General features: G+C 38.2%; 1 long non-coding RNA gene across 2 annotated transcripts in view; it reads right to left on the reverse strand.

Annotated features, from left to right (window-relative positions):
• The window catches only part of LOC141373690 (uncharacterized), a 42,132-nt gene that overhangs the window by 10,252 nt on the left and 5,798 nt on the right, over positions 1-26,082 (reverse strand). The window contains exons 2-3 of one of the 2 annotated variants that reach the window (XR_012379940.1): positions 20,091-20,158; positions 12,204-12,318 (exon numbers count right to left, since the gene is read on the reverse strand). This is a non-coding gene — a long non-coding RNA (uncharacterized lncRNA). Of the gene's footprint in view, positions 1-12,203; positions 12,319-20,090; positions 20,159-26,082 lie in introns of those variants that run through there. The other variant, XR_012379939.1, reaches the window with a different exon arrangement.

The following is a 26,082-nucleotide window of genomic DNA, read 5'->3' on the forward strand; positions in this document are numbered from 1 at the left end:
GTATTATGATAAAACTGCCAAAATGCTGCATCTGGTTAAATGGGAGAAGAGTTTGTTTTATTTGCCTGTGTACTCACCCTGCCCTGTAGTAGCTGTAATCAATGAATATGAAATACATTGTAACATTTAGTTTCAAAAAAAAAAAAGGAATGAATGGGTCAACCAAGAAATTAAAGAAGAAATTAAAAAATACACAAAAACAAATGATAATGAAAACGTGATGGTCCAAAACCTTTGGGATGCAGCAAAAGCAGTCATAAGAGGGAAGTATATAGCAATACAGACATAACTCAAGATGCAAGAAAAATCTCAAATAAACAACCTAACCTTACACCTAAGGGAGCTAGAAAAAGAACAAATGAAGCATAAAGCCAGCAGCAGAAGAAAAATAATAAAGATTAGAGCAGAAATAAATGATCTAGAAACTAAAACAAAAACAGTGGAACAGATCAATGAAACCAGGAGCTGGTTCTTTAAAAAAATGAATAAAATTGATAAGCCAGACTTATCAAAAAGAAAAGAGAAAGGACCCAAATAAATAAAATCACAAATGAGAGAGAAGTCACAACCAACTCCACAGAAATACAAACAATTATAAGAGAATATTAAGGAAAATTCTGTGTCAACAAATGGGACAATCGGGAAGAAATGGATAAATTCCCAGAAACACATAAACTACCAAAACTGAAACAGGAAGAAGTAGAAAACTTGAAAAGACTGATAACCAGCAAAGAAATTGAATCAGTAATCAAAAATCTCCCAACAAATAAAAGTCCAGGGCCAGATGGCTTCACAGGATAATTCTACCAAACATTTAAAGAAGAGTTAATACCTGTTCTTTTCCAACTATTCCAAAAAATAGAAATGGATGGAAAACTTCCACATTCATTCTATGAGGCCAGCGTTACCCTGATTCCAAAACCAGACAAAGACTCCACTAAAAAAGAGAACTACAGGCAAAAAAAGAAAAAGAAAAGAAAAAAAAAAAGAGAGAGAGAACTACAGGCCAATATCCCTGATGAACATAGATGCAAAAATTCTCTACAAAGTACTAGCAAATCAAATCCAACAGTACATTAAAAGAATCATTCACCATGATCAAGTGGGATTTATTCCTGGGCTACAAGGGTGGTTCAATATTCACAAATCAATCAATGTGATACACCACATTAATACGAAGAAAGGATAAGAGCCATATGATGCTCTCAATAAATGCAGAAAAAGCATTTGACAAAGTACAACATCCATTCATGATAAAAAAAAAAATCCTCAAGAAAGTAAGGATAGAGGGAACATACCTCAACATCATAAAGGCCATATATGAAAAACCCACAGCTAATATGATCTTCAATGGGGAAAAACTGAAAGCTTTTCCTCCATGGTCAGGAACAAGACAGGGATGTCCACTCTTCCCACTCTTATTTAACATAGTACTGGAAGTCTTAGCCTCAGCAATCAGACAACAACAATAAATAAAAAGCATCCAGATCGGCAAGGAAGAAGTCAAACTGTCACTCTTTGCAGATGACATGATACTCTATTTAGAAAACCCAAAAGACCCTACTAAAAATTGCTAGAACGGATATACGAATTCAGTAAAGTCACAGGATACAAAATCAATGTACAGAAATCTGTTGCCTTTCTATACTCCGATAATGAAACAGAAAGAGAACTCAAGGAATGGAGCCCATTTACAACTGTACCAAAACCCATAAGATACCTAGGGATAAATCTAACCAAAGAGATAGCACTCTGAAAACTATAAAACACTGATGAAAGGAATTGAAGATGACACAAAGAAATGGAAAAACATTCCACGCTATGGATTGGAAGAAGAAATATTGTTAAAATGTCTATACCACACAAAGCATTTAATGCAATACACATTTAATGCAATCCCTATGAAAATGCCACCAGTTTTCACAGAACTAGAACAAACAATCCTAAAATTTGTATGGAACTACAAAAGACCCCAAATAGCCAATGTACTCTTGAAAAAGAAAAGCAAAGCTGGAGGCATCACAATTCCAGACTTCAAGTTATATCACAAAGCTGTAGTGATCAAGACAGTATGGTACTAGCACAAAAACAGACACATAGATCAATGGAACAGAATAGAAAACCCGGAAATGAACCCACAACTCTATGGTCAATTAATCTTCGACAAAGCAGGAAAGAATATCCAATGGAAAACAGACAGTCTCTTCAATAAATGGTGTTGGGAAAAATGGACAGCAACATGCAAAAGAATGAAACTGGACCACTTTCTTATACCATACATAAAAATAAATTAAAACTGGATGAAAGACCTAAACGTGAGATCTAAAACCATAAAAATCCTAGGGGAGAACACAGGCAGTAACTTCTTTGACATCAGCCATAGCAACTTCATTCTAGATATGTCTTCTGAGGCAAGGGAAACAAAAGCAAAAATAAAACTCTTGGGACTTCATTAAAATAAAAACCTTCTGCAGAGTGAAGGAAACAATCAACAAAGCTAAAAGGTAACCTATGGAATGGGAGAAGATATTTGCAAATAACTTATCTCATAAAGAGTTAGCATCCAAAATATATAAAGAACTTATAAAATGGAACACTCAAAAACCAAATAATCCAGTTAAAAAATGGGCAGAAGACATGAATAGACATTTTTCCTAAGAAGACATACCCATACCTATCAACAGACACATGGAAAAGATGCTCAACATCACTCATCATCAGGGAAATACAAATCAAAACTACAATGAGATACCACCTCACACCAGTCAGAATGGCTAAAATTAACAACACAGGAAACAACAGGTGTTGGTGAGGATGCAGAGAAAGGGGAACCCGCTTATACTGTTGGTGGGAATGCAAACTGGTACAGCCACCGTGGAAAACAGTATGGAGGTTCCTCAAAAAGTAAAAATTAGGAACACCTGGGTGGCTCAGTCAGTTAATTGTCTGCCTTCAGCTCAGGTCATGATCCCAGGATCCTGGGATTGAGTCCTGCATCAGGCTCCTTGCTCAGCAGAGAGCCTGCTTCTCCCTCTGCCTGCCGCTCCCCCTGTTTGTGCTCTCTCTCTCTCTCCCCCACCCGACAAATAAATAAATAAAATCTTTAAAAACAAAACAAAAGTTAAAAATAGAACTGCTCTACTATCCAGCAATTGCACTACTAGGTATTTACCCAAAGGATACAAAAATACTGATTCAAAGGGATGCATGCACCCCAATGTCTACAGCAACATCAACAATAGCCAAATTACGGGAAGACCCCCAAATGTCCATCTGAACATCGACTGATGAACGGATAAACAAGAGGTGGTGTATGTATATATACAGAAAGACAAATACCATATGATTTCACTCATATGTGGAATTTAAGAAACAAAACAGATGAACATAGGGGGGAATAAAGAGAGGCAAACCAGGAAACAGGCTCTTAACTTTAGAAAACAAACTGGGGGTTACTGGAGGGTAGGTGGGAGGAGGGATGGGTTAAATAGGTGATGGGGATTAAGGAGGGCACGTGTGATGAGCACTGGGTGTTGAATGTAAGTGATGAATCATTACATTCTACACCTGAAACTAATATTACACTGTATGTTAACTAACTAGAATTTTTTTTTAAAGACTTTATTTATTTGACAGAGAGAGACACAGCGAGAGAGGGAACACAAGCAGGGGGAGTGGGAGAGGGAGAAGCAGGCTCCCTGCAGAGCAGGGAGACCGATGCAGGACTCAATTCCAGGACCCTGGGATCATGATCCGAGCCGAAGGCAGATGCTTAATGACTGAGCCACCCAGGCGCCCCAACTAATTAGAATTTAAATAAAAACTTGAAAAACAAATTCCTAGACACATGTAGGGTGTGAATACACATGTCAGCCATCTACTGAGATGAAGCAAGGAGGGGATTTAGGGCTCTAAATATGCTTTATATAGATATTCAATTGTTCCTTCTGTTTTTGTCTCTACCTTCACACCCATTTTCAGGAATATTAGAAATTCTTAAGGGTTTGGGATCTTCTTTAGAAGAAGTCGGCAGCTTCTCAGCATTTCTTATTGTGTATTCAGGAACCCACCTCACAACTAGGGTATGGGTTAGAGTTAGGTGTAGGGTGAGGGTATGTGCCTGGTATCCAGCAGTTCAGAAATTTCTCCTGAGAATAAAACCTTAGACTTCTGCTGGGGTTAGAATAGACATGGCAGTCGTTCACCAAGCTGAGGCAAGGAAGAGATTTGTAGCTAAATACTTTTTAAAATAGTTACAATTACATAGCACAAATGTATTATGGGGAAATAGAATGTACTTCCTGCTATTGGGGAATGAAGCAGAGGCAGTAACAACCCAGAAGGGAAAGACTTGCTAAAGAAAATAATATCTAAGCTGAAATTCACTCCTTTAGAGCAGAAATAGCATGCTGTTCCACAAGATAAAGATTGCATGGCATGTCCTAGGACCTGAGAGAAGTTCAATATGTCTGGACACAAAGTGTGCTGGAGAGGGAGCAAGGAGTGCAATAATGGATGCTAAGATAAGCCAACCCATGGAGGCCCTACAAGCCCTGTGAAAGGAGTAAAGATTTTATTATGAGCAGAGGGAAAAGACATGACTTGACATGTGTTCTAGATGTATTAGTCTGTCTTCAATATAAAGAATGAACTAGAGGGAGGCAAGATTGCAGGAAGAGAGACAGCTTCGGAGCCCATTGCAGTAATGTCTGGAGATGGTGGTATCTAAAACTAAGGCCGTAGAGATGAGTGGGGAGATATTTAGAGAAGTAGAAATAATGGGACTTGAGGATTGTTTGACTAAGCAAAGAAGAGTGATGAGTGAAGGCTGACACCCAGTTTCTGGCTTAAGCAATCCTGTTGGCAGTGATGCCATTCACCAGGATAGGGAATATAATAAGGAGTATTATTTTGCTGGTTTGCTAGTTCGAGGGATTTTTGAGGAGGTGAGAAGGAGAAGCTAATAAGTTCTGTTTTGTATATCCTGTGTTTAAAGTGCTTATGAGACAATGAAGGAGAGATATTCAGAATGCAGTTGGTGCTTAGGAGACATAACCGTCCTGAAGACATAAATTTGGAAGTCAGCATTGTACAAAGATTAACTAAAAGCCATGAAGGAGAAACAATCTAAAATCACCCCTAAATAATATGTAGAGTAAAAAGATCAACAGATACAGTATACAACACCAAGAAATACTTACCTTTAACTGATAAGCAAAAGAGAAAGAAGGTCCCTCAAAGAATACTGAGGGGGAAAAAGGAGAAGAAAGAAACCAGAAGATCATGTGTACAGAAGCTAAAGGAAGGGAGATTTTTTCCAAAAAAGTGGTAGGTGGGCAACAGGGTCAAATGTTGCCAAGAGATTACATCAGGGAAGTCTTGGTGATCTTAACAGGAGTAGCAGCAGAGGAGGTAGCTGCCAAATTTCAGTGGTTGAGGACTGAAAGTGGTGAGGTGGTTATTGTGTCTGATTCTCAAATATCCACCCCTCTCCAAAACTGGGGAATCCTATTCCCCTGGCTATTGACAAGATTACTAATTTTAGACAGCATAGTACATGCTCACTAGTTTAAGTAGAAAGAAATTTATTCCAGGGTATTCGTTAGTTCACAGGATATCTGGGAAGGCCAAGACACCACGCTGGTTGTTGAACAGTCACTGACAACACAGCCAGGAAAAAGCCCAACCCACACCGTGGGAACTTTCCAACAGATATGTTCTTGCTGTCACCACCTGATGCCTGAGCCCATGAACCAGGATCTGGTCACCGGAATCTCTACAACAGCTGCAGTCAAAAAAACAAAAGCCTCTACAATCTGTGCTTGCCAGAACTATGTGGCCTCTGCCTTGTGATGCTCACTTCTGCCTGCCAAGCCTGGCAGGGGCACCTCTGCCTGGCAGAAAGCGGAGTAACTCTTGCTACACTTCATGGGAGTCTTGAAAACATACTCCTTGGCTTTCCAGCTTCTAAAGCCCAGAAAGGCATGCTATAATGGATTGAAAAGGTGTAGAATGAGACAGCTGGTAGTAGTGTTTGCCGCTTTCCATCCCTTTGGCTATTCAGCATCTATTCATCTTTCTCCCCAAATTTAAATTACAAACCACAAATTGCAACAACCTATAGATTCCTGAGTTTTTTTCCATTGGTTTTGCCCCTGGGCATGGTAGTAGAAGGAGGCAAAGGATACTCTAGGTTCCAGATCTGCTCCCCCTTGCCTTCATTGTGTGGTAGAAACCCCATTTCCCCTTTAAAATCTCAAACACTCCAGCCAATACATGTAATGCCCCCTCACTCTGTTCACGAAGCACAAGGAATCCAAAAAGACCAGGTGTCAGTCTCAACCTCCACTTCACTGTAAGCACTTTCATTTCCTGATGGACTCCTTCCTCCCTTGGATAGTAAAACTGTTAGACCATCAAAGTTGAAAGTTGTAGGAATAGAAAAATTTTGAGAATGGGTCATTAGGTTTATTAGTGGGAGGTATCACTCTTACTTCGCATCCATTGTTTTCTGACCCTATGCATTGTGGCCATGAGAGATATATACTTAGTGCATCCTGACTGACAGCTTTACAGCCTCACAGCTGGTACCTTAATTGGGTCTCCCAAAGGACTGCCTACCTTTCTAAAAGCCCACCCACTTTTGGGTGACATGGTCAGATCAGTGAACCTCTACAGCATTATTTCATTCACCAATAAACAAATTCTCTGGTCAGAAGCAAGGGTTAATAAAATACCATGACAATGAATTAGGTAGGTAATAGGACTATAGGTAATGACGCAGGTAAAATTTTGGCATGTGGGGAAATTCAACCTATATTTATAGTAAATATGTATTTACAGTGAGGAGAATTGCTGCCCTCTCCATGATGGAAAGAAGCCTACATAGTTAAACAAACTGCCACTAGATGGTTGTTTGGTATTCCAGGGCTGAGGGCAAGATCGGGACCCAGCTGTTGGTTGCTACAGCAGGTATGTTAGGCACTTAAGGAGTTGTACTAGCCAAGTCAGTTCCAGTGTGGGAGGTGGGGGAGGTAATATTGAACCTAGGAATAATCTCCTTCTTTGCCACTACAAAGACTTTTTAAATGAGCCTATTGAACAAACACTTAGATGCCTGGGAAAAGGCCAGTTTTAGAATATTGAGAATCTCCTCTGTAGGATTCCTTGACAAGCATCCATGTGGGACATAGTTATTCTCATAGTCTGGGCACAATCTGAGCATGTCCATTTATGCATTTCTTTCCCCATATCTCCTTGTTACAGTCTTTCAGTCTTGTTTTTTCCATGATCTGACTTAGCTCTTCCCATGAATCAATATAGATCCACACCTCAGAACATGTCCTTCCAAACGAAATAGACCATGATACATTCCTTCCAAAACTTGCATGAATGCATCTGAAAACCTTGAGGATGATTTCTTTTTCCCTGTGAAGAGGCAAAGTCACCTGCTAAAACTGAGGGAAGAAAGTGACAGAGTCAGAGATTTGAAGAATGTAAAAGTTTTAAAATACCCACACATGAGAGAGAGACAATTTAGAAAACAAAGAAATGACTTGGAGACAGTTTGAAGATGTTAGACTACATGGTTATGTGATTTTTCTCCAGAAGCACTACTCTGCCCCTAAAAGCAAAACCACCACAATGGACAAATACAGCATGTTTACTGCAACCTCAAGACTTCATTCACCTGCGTTTAAAAATAATTGCTAGCTCGCAAAATTAATATACTAGTATTTCTAGCTAAATCAGGGTTATTATTTAGATATTATATTTGTTAATAGCATCTTTTGTCCAAGATATAAGAATAATATATAAAAAGTGAGTATTATCTGAAATAATCATGTTTTAAAATCTGTAAAATCAAGTGATAACAATCGTTGCCTCTGGGAAAGGGGATTAGGGGGCTGAAAGACAAGAGTGGAGGGAGATTTACTTTTCACTCCATACCCTTTTGCAGCTTTTGAGTTTTAGATCTATATATAAAAATACCTGTACAGTCTCTTGGTGTGTCCAGCCGCACTGATGTAAGCTTACTTCTCTGAGAGGACAGGGATCTCTGGAACTGCAGCCTTCTGCCCACTGGGTCTACTCTATACCAGGTGGCACCCAGAGAGGATTTCCTAAGCCATTTCTCAGTATCAGCTAACCAGGATATTTTTCAGAATCTTTGTGATGTGACTATGAATTACTTATTTTTTCCCTGTATTTTCTAAACTTTCTATAATGCACATAGTCAGGGAAAGAACTCATAAATATTTTGTCATGTATCCACTCATTCACTTGTCCATGTATTCAACCAATTTTTATCGAGCCGTGTGAGTGTTTTCTAAAAACTCCTATATGATGTGTTCTAGGAAATACAGAGCTACAAAGAGAAAGCCTCCAGTTAGTCGCCTCAATCTTTTTGGATGGGGCAGCATGTAAATAAGGAGTGATCCCCACCTTCCAGGAATTTACAGACAGGTATGTAGGAAAGTCCTCAATAGAACAGGACGATATAGAAGCTATACGTGACAGATGTTGTGCTATTGGAGTGAAGAAGAAACAATTCATCCTGGGCATATCGGGAAAGGTTTCACAGGGAAGAAAACAACAACACATATTTGAGCTACATTGTGAACAGTGATTAGAATTTTAGAGAAGAAAAAGAGATGGAAAATGCATTTCAGGTTGAGGAAACAGCTTGAGCAAAGGCATAAATACACCAATATGTGTGGCAAATTTGGCAAAATGGTCACTGTCTAGTGAGATAAGAATACAGTGTGCATGGAAATACTTATAGGAGCGGGATGCCTAAAGGAACAGACAGGTCATGTTGCCTGAACTGGAAGCCACGGAAAGTTTCTGAAAAGGAAGAAACAAATTTCACTCATGTTTTAGGAAGACATTATATTTAGGCAGGCTTTGATGTTAAGCAGACCTAAATTTTAATCTTGTCTTTTACTCACTAGCAGTGTCATCGGGGGCAAGTCACTTAACTTCTCTGTTCTCAGTTTCATCATGTCAGACGAGAGTTAATGAATGAGCAAAGGCATACTTGCATGGCACATAGCAGAGGTTAAATTGTAGGTACTATTATTATTATTATTATTAATTATTTTAAAGATTTATTTATTTGAGAAATCACAGAGTGAGCCAGCGGAGGGGCAGAGGGAGAGGGAGAATCTCAAGCAGACTCCCTGCTGAGCACAGAGCCTGACTTGGGGCTTGACCCCACGACCCTCGAGACCATGACCTGAGCCAAAATCAGGAGTTGGACATTTAACCAATTGATCCACCCAGGTGCCCGGTATTATTTCATTTATGGCAATGTGGAGGGTATATTAGCAAGGTAGGATATTGAATATATGGACTAGTTCAGGGACTGAAATGGAATCTAGGTGAGGTGATGAGGGCCCCAAATAAACAATGACTGTAGGAACAGAAATGGTTGAACATAAGAAATTAGCATCTAGTAGGCAGAGGCCAAGGATCCTACAATGTATAAGACAGCCATCAAAAACAAAGACTTATCTGGCCCAAAGGTCAGTAGTGCCAAGGGTGGAGAAACCCTGTATTAATGGAGAGAGATCAAAGAACAAGTTGAATGATCTTTCCTCAAAATTTCTTAAAATTATAAACTATTTAAAGGCTACTTAAAATATAATAAACACACACATACTTACTACTAAAATTTAAGAAATATTCATAATATGGTTCATTTACATCAAGGAGAAAGAGGTGGAGCCATAAGTCTGGATAATTCTTGAGAAACACTCTAGCCCTCTATGACAAAAAATCAGTTGTCTCTGATGGAATAGTACTTAAATATCTTCAGGTAAAGGTCCTTTGTTCCTCCTTCACGGAACTTTGAAATGGAAAGTTTTTCAAAGGAATAATTTATTAAGAGTAAGAATTTTCTCTTTGGCTCATTAAGCAATATTAACGAATATCATTAAGATAGCATAATATCTAGAAAAGAAAGAAAAATTGCAATATGCTATAAAGAAAACTTTCAATAAATGAAGTACGACATTTCATGGGGACTTTGCTTAAATGGGATCAGACAGGAGAACCTAATCTAGTCTTACAAGATCTTCATAGCTCCATCAAGATGTGACTTTGGCAAAGGATTCAGTCTTAGCATGGGCATGACCCCAAGTCTGTATATTCCACTATATATGTAAACCTCCCCTAAAGTGCCACAAACATAAATGATAAAAATTAACTGACTCCTTCAGGCTTTTAGTGAACATTAGTGCTTTTGAGATAAGTAGAGAAATACAGACAAGGGAGGTTGGACAGGCTTACACCCCGGCAAAGGGATTGCTCCTGTAGTCAGGCCAATTCAGATTCACACCACAGCAAATTTATAAGAACTACAGGAAATTCACAAGAGTCACTCTTGAGCAGGTATGAAATCTGCACATGCCAAGGTCCATTGTATAACTATTAAATCATTGTACTTACTATGACTCCCTTCTTTGATCCATGCCTGCCTACCCACTCAGATCTTGTTATATTTACATGTGTACATAGGATATGCATTTTTTAAAAAGATTTATTTATTTTAGAGAGCGAGCACAGCGGGGAGGAGCAGAGGGGGAGAGAAACTCAAGCAGACTCCGTGCTGAGCGCAGAGCCCCATGCAGGGCTCAATCCCATGACCCTGAGATCACACCCTGAGCTGCAACCAAGAGTTGGACGCTCAACCAACTGTGCCACCCAGGTGCCCCTAGGATATGCATTTTTAATTCAAAAGAATCCAGCTGCCCTACGCAGAATTTTGTGTGGGTTATTATGTCTGTGGTTTAACATGCTTATGTAGAGCTCTAAAGTTGTACTTGTTCAATACACACTCCATGTTTTTTTAATTATTTTAGCCAACACATAGTACATCATTAGTTTTTGATGTAGTGTTCAACGATTCATTAGTGTATTACATTTTCTTAAGATTTTACTCATTTATTTATTTTAGAGAGAGCATGAGAAAGAGCAAGGGGAGGGCCAGAAGGAGAGGGAAAGGGAGGAGGAAAGAATCTCAAGCAGATTCCGTGCTGAGCGGAACCCTTCACGGGGCTCAATCCCAGGACCTTGAGATCATGACCTGAGATGAAACCAAGAGTTGGATGCTTAACTGACTGAGCCACCCAGGTGCCCCAAAGATACATATGTTTATTGAGCATGTAAAACATGGCTAGTCTAAATAGAGATGGATGTGCTACAAATGTAAAAAACGTGGAATTTCAAAGACTCACTTAAAAAAACAAACAAAATATCTCATTAATTTTATTACATTGATTACACATTAAAATTATACTATTTTGGATATCTTGGGTTGAATAAAATATATTATTAAAATCAATCTTACCTTTTTCTTTTTCCTTTTTAAATGCAGTTCCTAGAAAACTTAAAATTAAATATGTGGCTTGCATTATATTTCTATTGGATGGTGCTAACAACCTACAGTTTACCCTTATACATCTAGCCACTTTTAGGAGCAGATACATTCTAATTCAGACATACTGCTAATATAATATACATGGTATGGAACCAGACATTCGGACACCAGTTTTCCAGAGAAATATCTTTAGACTGTACACTCAATAAATGGCATTGTGTTAGATTACACTGTGCTAGAGTAGGAGTTGTCCTATTCATGATAGAGGTTTTATCAAGGAAGGAGTAGCTGCAGTCCTACTTCCTTGAGACAGGAACTGATGCAATCAATTATAAAAGGTATTACATCTGAATATGTGCATATATGTGATCCCTGGGCACAGAAGGAATAATTCTAAGCATTCTTAAGGCAAAAGTCATACTTGATTAGACATTTTTTTTGTAGGTAAATAATTACATGTAGGAAAAGGAAGCTACAATATGTTTTCTCAAAATTCATTATGACCAAATTCCATGCTGAAAGGTATTAAAAAATGGATGGGAAAATAGTGTTTCAGAAAAGCATTTCAGTCAAGGATAGATGTATTCTAGTACATCTATGATCTATTGCTGCATAACAATATTACTATAAATTTAGTGTCTTAACACACATTTATTATCTTTGTTTTGTGAGTTTAGTATTGGAGTACAGCTTAACTGGGTCCTATGCAAGATGCAATCAAGATGTTGGCTACAGCTGGATTTTCACCTGAGACTTGACTGGGGAGGGATCTGCTTCTACACTTAAGTGGTTGTTGGCAGCATCTAGTTCCTTTCAGGATGCCAGACTGAGATCTTCAATTTCTTGCTAGCTGTTGGCTAGAAGCTGCCATCAGTTCCTTATTCGATGATTCTCTCCTTAGGGAAGCTCACAGCACAGCAGCTTGCAATAAAAGTCTTCCAGTAAGATAGATGTTACAACCCTAGTAAGTAATCATACCCATGTGACCAAGTACATCCCATCACCTTTACTGTGTTCTGCTGGTTAGAAGCAAGTCACTGATCCCACCCACACTCAAGGGAAGGGGATTACACAGGACATGAATACCAGCAGGTAGAGATCATGGGGCCTCCTTACAGTCTGCCCTATGCAATAGGGAACTGGCTTAGAGATAAAAACGGAAGAAGTATCACAGTGGTGCCCAAAGGATGTTAGGACCATTTTAGTTAATGTTTCAAATTATCTGGAAGAGAGGAAAAATAATTTCCAATGAAAATAGTTTTCCAGATAGTGAGATGTCATGACCCTGAGAACAAGTAAAGAAAGACTGGTGAATGGAAATCACAAGCAGCAGCAGCAGCAACATCATTGGCAAGCAGTATGTGGATTTACATCTGAGAACCAAGACACAAGCAATAATTGGAACAGTCTTGGTGGAGTCTAAGAGCAAAACAAGGCGCCTCCCTCCATGATTGTCAGGTAGTGCTGCCCAGAGAGGTTAGCATCAGTGGAGGAAAACATGCTGGCCAGACCCACAGCAAGAGAGAAGTGGGTGCATGGTGAAGTTTCTCAGAGATTCAAAAAACCTTTCCAATGAAAGTCCAGACAAGATAGACTCTGTGACTACTTTAAAAGAGACAGAAAGAGGGGCGCCTGGGTGGTTCAGTAGGTTGAGCAATGGACTCATGATTTCAGCTCAGGTCATAATCTTGGAATCATGAGATCGAGCCCAGCTGGGCATGGAGCCTGCCTATGATTCTCTCTCTGCCCCTCCCCCCACTGCTTGTGTACCCTCACTAAAAAAATGTATATAAATAAATAATAAAAATAAAAATAAAAGGACAGAAAGGTAAAAAGACATTTGTATTCGACTCAATAAGACAGGGGTATTTGATGTGTACACAGCTGACTAGGCCATAATATATGGCTATCAAAGCTCAGAAAAGATAACTAATTGATTAGTTTCTTACTGATTGAGTTGATTATAGATTCATTTTTAATACTAAAACACTCCTAAACTAAACTCTACTGTGTTTGGGTATCAACCCTCATTTGTTTTCAATAAATATTTGTTGAGCAGTTATTGTGCTAGAAAATGTTGTAGGGACTTGGAATAAAATGTGAAAAAAAAACCAGGTGAGGTCTCTGCCTTCATGGAGTTTATAATAGTGGGAAAGATGGACCTTGAATGAATAATTACACATATAACCACATAATTATTTTTGGTGACTGTTATAAAGAACAAGAACAGAGCACTTTGAAAGAAGTATAACAGGGAATCCAATCCAGTCTGTGGAATCAGGATTAAAGGAAAAGTGACATTCAGGCTGAGACCTGAGGAAGGGTTTCCCCACCAAGAAGTGGTGAAAGGACAAGGCAGCAGAAGAAACAACACGTAAGAAGGTCCTGAGATGGGAAAGAGTTTGAGGGGTATGGAAGGAGGAGGAGGTCTATATGGCTGGGGCATGGTGAGAAAGAGGTCAAAATGACTAATAATTATGTAGGACCTGGAAGGTCATGTTAAGGATTTTAAATTTTTATCTTAAGGGCAATGAGAAGCCACTTGAAGATTTTAAGCAGAGAAATGATTGCTATGGTCACCCCTCCACCCAATCTATATATAGAATCCCAACCCTCAAAGATGATGGTATTAGGAGGTGGGGACTTTGGGAGATGATTAGGTCGTGAACCCTCCTGAATAGGATTAGTACCTGTAGAAAAGAGACTCCAGAGAGATCCCTAACCCTTCAACCATGTGAAGGCACAGTGAGAAGATACCGGCTATAAACTAGGAAGAAGCCCTTCACCAGAAGGCCTTGATCTTGGACTTGGAGGCCTCCAGAACTGTGAGCAATAAATTTCTGTTGTTTATAAGCTAACCAGTCTGGGGTATTTTATTATAGCAGCCAGAACAGACCAAGACAAATAACATAATGTGATCTCTCTTTAAACTGTCACTCTCATAGCTGTTGAGGATTGGACTGGAGAAGAGGCAAGTGTGGATAGGGAACAGCCAGTGAGAAGGTTTTCACAATCATCCAGAGAGATACTTGGTGGCTTGGACTAGGGCAATGACCATGGAGATGGAGAGAGGTAGACAGATGCAACAAGTATTTTGAAAGTAGAAAGGTCACTGACTGGGTGTGAAGAGATGGGATTTTCAAGCATGACAACTGGTTTCTAGCATGAACAACTGGATGGACAGAGTTACCACTTACTGATAAAAGGAACAACTAAATGGGAATAGGTTTGTGGAGAAGTTCAAGAGGCTTCAGTTAAAAGATGTAAGATGCTCCTTTCTTTTGCCCCTGGTGGTGGTGGTAGTGGTAATATTTTTGTTTTGTTTTGTTTTCTTTAAATTCAAGTTAGTTAACATATCATGTCTTATTAATTTCAGGGTAGAATTTAATGATTCATCAGTTGCATAAAACACCCAGTGCTCATTACATCAAGTGCCCTCCTTAAAGCCCATCACCCCATTATGCCAATTTTAAAAGATTGTAGTGATTAGGTAGCAGTTGAAACACATGATTTTTGCTTTTCGATACAAAATATGACTTAACAGGAGGTAAGAGTATACATGCTACAGAAGCAGACCATGATGTTACAGAGCAACCTTTGGACTTTCTCTACAATTTATTTCTGAGTGGAAACGCAAATGACACCATCTTCGTTTGGCAATGTTCTCCATAATCAACTCTAGCAAGTTAGTACTAAACAAGTGAAGTATCCCCAGTTACTCTTACTGATGTAGTAACTACCAAAAAGTAAAACTTTTCAAACTAGGACCGAACAATTCTTTCAGAGTTTGTAGAACACAAATTAAAATCATGAATGACCAAACATTGCTCTTTTGAATGTACCAGAAGAACATTCCTAAGCTTGTGTCCAATTATCTGAGGATAACAAGTGACTATTTCTCTTAAGCAAGAATAAAGCTTATTCTGACAACATTATTAATACGTTTCACTGTGATATCCATGGTGGGTGGTGTCCAGATTGTGAATGTATCTTCTGTATTAACATTTTATAAAATTGATTCATTCAAGTGCGTTTTGCTTTTCCATGAGAGGGTTGGCCTCTCAAGCCAAACATCGTGAGGCTGTTAGAAATGGCCCTTTGTCAGGGTGCCTGGGTGGCTCTATCGGTTAAGCCTCTGCCTTCAGCTCAGGTCCTGATCCCAGCATCCTGGGATCAAGCCCTTATCGGGCTCCCTGCTTAGGAGGAAGTCTGCTTCTCCCACTTCCTCTGCCCCTTCCCCTGCTTGTGCTCACTCTCTCTCTCTTGCTTTCTCTCAGATAAATAAAATCTTAAAAAAGGGGGGAGGGGAGAAATTTAAAATACTTAAAAAAAAAAAAAGAAACGGCACTATATCTTATCCAACTTTGAGCCATGGTAGATATTTAATTAATGTTTGCTGGATAAAGAAAGGAAAGTTTATAGTGTGGATGGTAAAACATAGTTAAGATCAATAATAGCTGTAAAAATGCAGAAATAGGACAAGCAAATTCAGTATAGATAAGTGTTAAGAGAAATGCATTGGAAGAAAATAACTCATCATACTAACAAAATATTGGGTTCTGGGCTATCAAAATACAACCAAAAAAATAATCTAGAACATATATAACTTTTTTACAGAAAATATCTATTCTATGTTCTCTCTAGGATTGTAGCTTAATGCAATGACTGTAAAGGGAGACTATATTCACCATGATTTAGAAATGTTGTTTTCAGATATCAAAGACAAGCAGGTATTGACCATGAAAAGATAAGGAATTTCTTTTTTTTTTTTTAAGATTTTATTTATTAATTTGACAGAGAGAGACACAGTAAGAGAGGGAACACAAGCAGGGGGAGTGGGAGAGGGAGAAGCAGGCTTCCCACCTAGCAGGGAGCCCGATGTGGGGCTCGATCCCAGGACCCTGGGATCATGACCTGAGCCGAAGGCAGACGCTTAACGACTGAGCTACCCAGGCACCCCAAGATAAGGAATTTCTTATGTGAAGAAAATATATATCAAAAAGCAGTTAATGAAAAGATAAACATTTACAATTAGGCTTATAAAAATAGAGAATGGACTTATCTTTAATATACCTATCTCTTTGAAAACTCCTATTCTATCAAAGATAACAATTACTTTAAACAAATTCTATAAAACAGGGATGGGGAATATTCCATAAACCGTAAGTTAAAATGAAATTGTTTCAAATCTCTGATGCATGTTTCACTTATTACCATTTATTTCCATAGCTTGGTTTCTTTAGCATGGTTAAATTGTAATCTGAATGGTAACTATCAACGATCCACAACAGGGCATTCTAATTTTTACTGCAATGATTTGTAAACTGTGGATCGTATCCACTTCACATGTAAGCGACACCAGTGATGACTCTCAGGAAACCAGTGCTGTGTGGCTCTTTCCAACAGTGCTAAGGTTTATAGCCCAACATGGTTTTTTAAAGTCTTTGAAAGACTAAGATTGAGTTGCAAAAGGATTAATGCACCACCTGCTCATCAACCTTAGCTTCAGAAACTGTTGTCTTTTTCAGAGGGAAACTAGGGAGCAGACCTGGGAGGAAGATTTATTTTTTACCTGGTAACTCCCTACTGTTTGATTTTCTTTATGTCTTTTTACCACGTGCATTATTTATTTCCTTACAATAACCACAAAACACAACTTAAAAAAAAAAAAAAACACAGCTACATTTTTTAAAAACTACCTAAGTAGGGTTTTTTTTGTTTCTGCCTTAGAGATAGTGCTTTCCCCAAAATTCCTTAGAACTTACTAATATTCCTTTTTTAAAAAAGTTTTTTTTTATTTGAGAAAGAGGGTGCATGAGAGAGCAAGCATTAGCAGGAGGGAAGGGCAGAGGGCGAGGGAGACAAGCAGACTCCCCACTGAACAGGGAGCCCAGACACATGGCAGGGATCGATCCCAGGACCCTGGGATCATGACCTGAGCCAAAGGCATATGCTTAACTGACCAAGCCACCCAGGTACCCCCTAATATTCTTACTATAAAATTATTGTATTATGTAAAAACAAAGCTGAATGTCTACATAGTCAATAAGAACAAGTTAACTTTCTGTATTCCCAGGGTCATGGTATCAAGAATAAACTGGACTCTTCAAGATTCAAATTTCATTTTAATCAGATATTTTGATCACACCCCAACAAACTTTTTGTTAAAGCCGCTAACAAAAAATAAAATGGGCTGAGTCAAATTGAGTTAAATTGTCTCATTTCTTAACCTCCAAGCTCCAGTGAATGTGCCATGAGCAGTGACAATTCTTTTTTTTTTAGAGCAGAGAACTGGACAAGTATTGAAAGGATTCAGCCACTGGGTGAGAAAGAATTGGCTGTGTTAGGCTCTGAGGTTAAGGTGCTAGGAAACAAAGCAGGTACAACTCACCTGGAGTCCAGAGTCCAAATTCAACCTGGACATGAAACCCAGATAAATTGATTAATGTCATCTGTGCTCATGTGTGGCTCAGCTGTACTAGTAAATTAACTTATTATGAATAGGGGGCAAAGAGATCTAGTTCACCTTCATTCCTTTATTGGTGAGAAAGGCCCACTCAGGAATCCAAAGATTGGATCTGAAATTATTCTGGAGAAGTCCAAATCAGAGTCTAGGACCTCTATGTTCATCAAAATCCAGTAAAAACATTTTCTTTCTCCTTCAGCTGGTTCAGAGTAATGGAACCAGTTATGGGGAACTTAAAAATAACTTGCTGACAAAGCCTTTGGTTTTCCTTTAAGACTTTTCAACATGCATTTAACTTGATGTTTTGTGTAACAAAATTTAGGGGTTGGAAAATTTCCCCGGATTATCTACACTAGAATACATAACCTCTGCACATAGTCCACATATCTCTCCAATTCCCCTTAATATTTCATATTTGTGGTTTTCAGTTAGGGCAGGATGTGCTTGACCTGTGTACTCTTAGTTTGGAAAACCTACCATGGTGATTTGAATATAGTGAGTCTGCACCTATCCACTTCTGGTGTTCACTTTACACACACACACACACACACACACACACACACAAACACACACACGTCAGGGTCTATATCATTATGTCAGATTTTACTCTATTCCATTATAGTGCCTTCTCACAGTAGAACTCATCCACCAACTGAATAGATTTTATCAAGCTTACTTTTCTTGTAAGCCGAAAAGCATCTGTTTTTGGCTCAGGTCATGATCTCGGAGTCCCAGGATCAAGCCCCACATTGGGCTCCCTGCTTAGGGGCGAATCTGCTTCTCCTTCTCCCTCTGTGATCTCTCTGGTTCTCACCCTCTCTCAAATAAATAAATAAAAAATTTAAAAAAAAACTATTAGGAAAGAGATATTCATATTCTTAAAATTGCACATGGTCTCCCACCCTGAGAACAATTGTTCTAAGTTTACCATTCAGTTCTTCTGCTAACAGCATTCTTTTCCTAAACATATTCCTCACACCTTTATGATGGCAAAATTCCAATTCATAATAATGCAATATAATGTTACAAAAGATTGCTCAAATAAATTTCAAGTGAGTTTCTACATAATGTCTCCATAATATATTGTGGCATTTGCTGCCATTTATTAATTGACATTGTTTCCACTTTTACGGTTCTGGCTTCCAAAAAATTTACTCACTTTTCACAGAATTGCATTTAGCATAGGAAGGCGCCACAGTCTTTGGACGGAACCGACAGGGCCTAAGATTAAAATTATAATTCTCTACTGATGCAGCCATGAAATAAAACAAAATGTTCATATTTTATTTAAAATAAACATCTTTACTAAAATCACTCCACATTTATTATTTAAAAATATTTTAAGACCACTTTTAAAAGTAAAGAGATTTAGCACCTTTATTAATAAACCTAGAGGCAGGTGCCCCAGGAGGCCTGTGCTGGGTCCAAAGTGCAGGAGCCCTGGAGCCAGGCTCTTGAGGAGGCCACTTTAACTCTGCTACTTTAATTTTGGATTCTTTCTTGAGGTTTTTCACTTCCTTTTTGAATTCTAATTTATTTTGGTCTTTCATTTCTTATATAATTTTCTTCATGCATTTTAACCTCATTTTGAACTAATACAGTGCTTTGGACCTGCCTTCTCGAATATGTCTTTCAGGTACGCTTTTCTTGTCTATATGGATGTTATTACACTCCTTATTCTTTTTTCTTATAACTTCAAATGCCATCAGACCTTGGTATCTTTCTGTTGCTCATTTTTATGTGAATTTAGGTTTCTTGAACTTGAAGAAGGAAGACTGGTTCAGATAGTATTTATAACTGTGGTTGTGAAATATAGGGCAGTTTGCTTTTCGAGGTTTCCTGAGTATTTCCCTCTCCCACGTTAGTCTGGACCTTCTCTTTCCTTCTTTACTGTTCCTATCCGGCTGAATTTTGATTGTGCACCCAGCCGTTTTTCCTCACCGTGAGCCTCCAGGTGAAACAAATGGGTCAGTTTTGAGAGTTTGTGGCTTTAAACTTAACATCCTGGTCCCTATACGCCTTCCCTTGAGATCCTCAGTTTCACAGCCACCCACTAGCTGTGTGACCTTGGACAAATTGCTGTATCTTTCTATGCCTCTGCTTCCCCATTTGTAAAATGGAAAATGTAATAGCCTAATAAGTTTTCATTCAAGGTGGTTAAAATACCATTTAACAGGCAGTGATCACTTTTTGAATGTTTAATACGTAAAATACCCATCTGCACTTTCTTTATGAACTCACCTTTAAGTTGTAGAAGCTCTCAGGTCAACTGATGGGAACTATCCAAAATCCTCAGGGACTCAGGAAGTCTGTTCATGTGTGATAACCATAGTTAAGGCTTTGATTTTCTCAATCAACATAACTCACATTATTTAGATTTTAATAAAAAAAATCAAAAGAAAGCTGCTTAGTGTCTTCCTACTGAGAACACAACTGACTTTGTCTCTAGAGGTTAGTCATTTCTCATTACATCTACTTCTTTTTTTTTTTTTTTTTTTTGCTCCTTAGACTCTCTAGGAACTAAGAGGTCATTTTATGTGTATATAATCAAATAGGACTTCTCAGTACCTGGTACTATTAGCAAATGTGGCAGTCTTTTTAGAAAGGCCCTGAGAAGGCTTTTCTCAAAAGCCTAGGGCATTAATAAAAGCATTTTGAAATTTTCATTTTTTACAGTTAATGATTTACTGCTGCAAATTTCTATTGCTTATAGTCAGTGTCTCACCTCTTTAACTTTTGGATCTTATTTTTCCTTTTTAAGCAACTTTACTTTAAAACATGTAAATAGAAAAAAAGCTAACCAACCAGGTTTTTTAAATTCAGGTTGCCAAAAAGTTTTTTTTTTACATCAGCCTAGTATTTATCTAGGAAAATATGCCAACAAAAAAATATGTGTGGTTGGGGGCTCATGACAACTAAATGTAACGTGTGATCTTGGTTTGAATCCTGAACCAGAATATTTTTTTCTTCTTTTTCTATAAAGAAAATTATTGGGAAAATTAATGAAATTTAAATAATGTGTATAAATAACAATTTTGAATCAGTTTTCCTGATTTGGATAAATACACTGTGATTATAAGAGAATGAACCTTAAACATTTGGGGTACAGAGGCATCATGCCTTTAACTTATTTTGAGAGAGTTCAGAGAAAGAACGAGGATGTCAAAGCAAATGTAGTAAAATGTTAACATTTGGGGAATCTGGGTGAAGGGTATATGAAAATTCTGTGAATTAGTCTCTCACAACTTCAGCAAAAGTCTGAAATTGTTTCAAAATAAAAAAAGGTTTTAAAAGGTAGGGAGGTTAAGAGCAGAAAAATAGCAGGGTCAGTGTCCTGAGGGTTTGAGCACTTATAACATCCTTGAATGTTACACGTGGAACACAATACCCTTATTTTGAAAGAAAGGTGGGAGCTTAGAGTGCCTCAAATAGGTGGCTAGGGAGATCTCTACCAAATCTCTCCCTAAAGAGTAGTCACTTTGATAGGTGCATTGATGTTTGATTCAATAAACTTCCATTCCATAGTAGCAGAATCAATGATATCCTAGTGATCTAATAACTCAGGTTAATGCCATTATAAATACCAGCAATATCAGATCGGCAGAGGTGAAGGTGAATTATTACGCTAACATGGGGGGCAACAATGGGGGGCAACCATGGTGCTTATAATCTCTTGGTGGGATTTAGATTGATATAACCTAGTATAATCTTTTGAGGAACAATCAGGTAATATGTATCACATTTTAAATGTCCATACCCTTTGACTCAATAATTCTACTTTTAGAAATTGATCCTAGGGAAATAGGCAAGTGACCAAAGATGTACATTCAAAGATGTTCACCATCACAACAAAGAATAGAAGACATATGTGTCCATCAGTAGGGAGTTAAATAAATTATAGTTTATCCATACAAGAGAGTATTCTTCAATATATCCCTAATATATTAAATGAAAAGCAAAACTAGAATATATAGGATGGTCCTATGATATTTACATTACTTACTTACATTTGAAATAGAAATATTTTACAGGATTTTTTTTTTTAGATTGAAGGAATACATGCTAAAAAGAGTTGTGGGTAGGGAGGTATTTAGAAGAATATACACTGCATTATCCGTGGCAGACTACATAATTTGCAAGGCCTGGTGCAAAATGAAAATGTGGAGTCCCTTGTAAAGAAATCAAAAATTTCAAGATGGTGACAACTGAGCATTAAACCAAGTGTGGGGCCCTCCTAAGTGCAGGCAGGGCCCTGTGAGACTCTATAAGTGGCATGCCCTTGAAGCTGACCCTGGCTATACACTCTGCTTTACACTTCGATATATGCTACACTGTACCATACATTACACTGTATGATATACACTAAGACATATACTACACGAGTGGTAACATACGAATAGGTGGTTAAAGATATACATGTTGTCTATCTCTTCCCCACCCTACTTCTGTTGTTATTTTGGGTATTGTAATAAGAACAGTACTTTGTGACAAGGGCAATCCAAAGTGTGTTTAAATTTTATTCCTAAAAGAAGCTAGCATATTAAGGGTGCTGAGATTAACAATTTGCTGGTGTACCCTTTGGATCACTTCGCATGCCACAAGAGTGCCTCCAAGAGGACTAGCAGAGATTCAATGAGACAGAGATGTGCAGCTCTCAAAAGAAATTTCTGTGGCAAATTTTAATTACTTTTAATGAGGTTCTGTGATAATGACTATCAGGACACATAAATGATGGGTAATTTTTCCCTCTTTTCATGTGGCAAGTAGAAGTAAAAGAAAAAAAATAAGAAAGAATATAAAGGGATATCCTATATCTAGATTAAATAGCTCTCCTAGGCCACCCACGCATGGATGTTTTTCTACCTCTAAATGGTTCTGTGATATCCTTGAAGTAACCAAATAATATTATTAGTTATTAGTTGACTTGATCTGTCTACAAGTTAAATGCTTCCTCTGATGTTTCTATTTATAAGTAGAACTAAAAACCTGGGAGGTCTAATTTGGGATCAGCATGGTAGCTTATGTTCTGCCATGCAGAACATCAAGGTTTGATTAGGCAGATCTTAGGGTTGAAGCCAAAAGGCCAGAGAATAAGACATTTTAATACCTAATGGGCTCTAAGTAAGATGGTTTAATACCTACCAGGCTCTGATTTTCATTAGTCATAAAAACAAAAACTTTTAACAGGGCCTAATGATGTTGGGATAAGTACTAAGTGAAAGGACAAAGGTTTCCAGGATTCAACCAAAGGGGGAAGGGGTGAGAAAAAACATTAAAAGATTTGTTGTTAAATATTTTTCTGCAGTCCATCATAAGGTAATCAGTGGTCAAAGTCTAAATAACACCCCAGGAGCTACAGACCTTTGACTTTACAGGCATCTGGAGAATCTGCTGAAGCTGTTTGTGTTCTCCAACAGACTTCAGGGTTTTGTATAAGATAGCGACAGAACTAGAAATAGAAAGCTGATAAATTCTATTAGGTATTGTGAATTTCAAGACTAATTTCTATACTTACAAGTCTTCTATCTTGTATTATTTTTTAGCTCATTTTCCTGAATTATATGTGTATACATGCTACCGTATGTCATATATAATCTATGCTCAGTAATAGATAAAAACAACTAATAAATACTTCAGAGTCCTCCTCATATGTCATAATCCAAGGTAGTTGTCTGTTTTAGGGCATCAGTTCTGTCTTTATTCAAGTTATTAAAATCATTCATATTCATGAGGATTTTCATCAGTCGGACTAGCACTCCTATTCTCAAAATTCAAAACAGGACCCATAAATAGGTGCAAGATATTATAGTTGGTAGAAATCTATCATTTTCACAAATGCGAAAAAGTCGCTCTATTTAATGCACTTGCCCTTTGTATTCTCCAAGATACTTAACTGGTTCAACCTTAAATATCACAATGACTTTTTAAGTAATATTATATATACACGTGTTTGACATGAAGAATTTGTAATGATATCCTCTGAAGACTGAATGGGCTGTGATTCAAGAAATAGTGAACTCCCCCTTAATGACTGTGTTGCACTTGATGAAACCTTTGAAGTGAGAATTCAAGCACAAACGAGGTGGTTGGCCTAAAATAACATGTATGCTGTCTTCTAACTCTGAGACATCATGAACACGAAATAATTTTTACTGTTCTTGAACAAAACAGAGGATGGTAGAGAGAATGGAGAGAAGGCAAATGAGAGAAACACCATAAAGATATTCTGTTTATTCAATACAAGTTGCCACTGTTTGAACATAGAACCCAGGAGAAAAAAAAATAAAAAAATAAAAAACACCTAATATTTTCAGTTTAAGAAACTACGTGTAGATTAGCACCATTAGGTTTTTCTTTTTTCATTGTTTTGAAGGAATCCACCCTGAACAGGGGGACTAACCATGGAAAACTGGGCATTTCTTTGTTGGTATCAGAGATGGTTGCTGGAGATCAGTGCAGATGTGGCAGGGGACTCGACTCCTGACTCTTAACTCTGAGGGCATGGCCCTAAGGCCCTAAGCTAGTAGAGGGAAACCAGAATGCCTGGCAAATGGGCTGCAATTGAGCAGAGGAAGAACAGTTAAGAGACAAGTTTTGCCTCTTTGGGAAGTGACTCAAGAACGGAAACACAGGAGGAAGGCAGTGGCAGAGGATATGAGATTTAAGCTAACAACAAGGAACTTGGACTAGACTTCCCGGGCTCAATGGAGCCAGTCTTTTAGAAGAATGTCATCAAGAAAATGGCATTTGAGAAAACTCAAGAGAAAAGCTTGAAAGCAGAAAGGAACCCAGGAAAATATTGCATAAATCTATTTAAAAAGTGAAATGGAACTAGCTATTACCAGCATGTAAATTCTGTCCTTGAAACATTATTTGGTACATTTTTTTAGTAAGAGCCATATAATCATTATTTTACATGTGTAATATTTTGACATATTGTATGAAATATCACATATATTCCTGTGAAGCCTATTTATCCTTATTTTAATTGTCATTACCTTAGGCTGAAACCACCTTATATGTGAGACAGAAGGCCAGATCTAGTACTTTTCAAAGTATGTTTCAGGAAGCAGTGCCATCAGCATTGCCTGTGCACTTGTTAAAAACTCAATTCTTCACATGCTATCCTAGACTTACTGAATTAGAAACTCTGGGGATGGAGTCCATCAATTTGGGTTTTCAGTCTTCCAGCTGGTTCTAAAGCACTCTAAAGGTTGACAACCACTGCCTTAGGCATTTCAGAACTAGACCTCTTTAGAGCCTGTTTAGGAAGAAAAAAAATATTCTTCTGTTTTCTGTCTATTCACAGTACTATTCTCATTTCTCATTACCGATGTGTGGTAGTTTTTTCCTACCCCAAACAATTCTGTGACACCAGCTGGGTGTCCTACAATCTAACTCAGTTTTGACACTACCTGAAGATAGTGTCAGATCCCACAGATTAAGGGCTCAGCCCCCCAAGACTGAGCACTGTGGACCCCCCAACTTCAGACACCAATCATAAGTTCAAGCTGTCACCTGTACATCTGACCAACCAGCTATAAATCAGAGATTTATATACACCCCCCCGGGGGGGGGGGCTTGATTAATTTGCTAGAGCAGCTCACATAACTGAGTTAAACAGTTTATGTACTGGACTACCGGTTTATTATAAAAGGATATAACTTAAGAACAGTCAGATGGAAGAGATGCATAGGGCAAGTATGGGGCAAGGGGCACAGAGCTTCCAGATCTCTCTGGAGCACCTCCACATGTCCACCAACCTGAAAGCTCTCCCAATCCATCCTTTTTGGGTTTTTATGGAGGCTTCATTAAGTATGCATGATTGATTAAATCATTGGCCATTGATTCAACCTCCAGTCCCTCTCCCCTCCCCAGAGGTCAGAGGGTGGGGGTAGGACTGAAATTTCCAACCCTCTAATCACACAGTTGGTTCCCCTGGCAACCAACCCCCAGTATCCTTAGGGACTTTCCAAAAGTCACTGCATTAACATAAACTCAGATGTGGTTGAAAGGGGCTAGTTATGAATAATAAAAGATACCCATTTCATTCTGGATCTATTTCAGAAGCTGAGAAGGAAAGATACCCCTATAACTCTTACTACGTAGGAAATTACAAAGGTTTTAGGAGTTATGTGCCAGGAACCATGGAGGAAGACCATGGTTTCCTAATATAAACCACAAGATCACGGAGGCCCAGGAGAGATCTGTGTTACAGGCCAGGGAGGCAGCA

The sequence above is a fragment of the Callorhinus ursinus genome, unplaced genomic scaffold (genome assembly GCF_003265705.2).
Source record: "Callorhinus ursinus isolate GAN/ISIS: 27379988/994484 unplaced genomic scaffold, GSC_fseal_2.0 scaffold1, whole genome shotgun sequence".
In the NCBI taxonomy this organism is placed as follows: domain Eukaryota; kingdom Metazoa; phylum Chordata; class Mammalia; order Carnivora; family Otariidae; genus Callorhinus; species Callorhinus ursinus.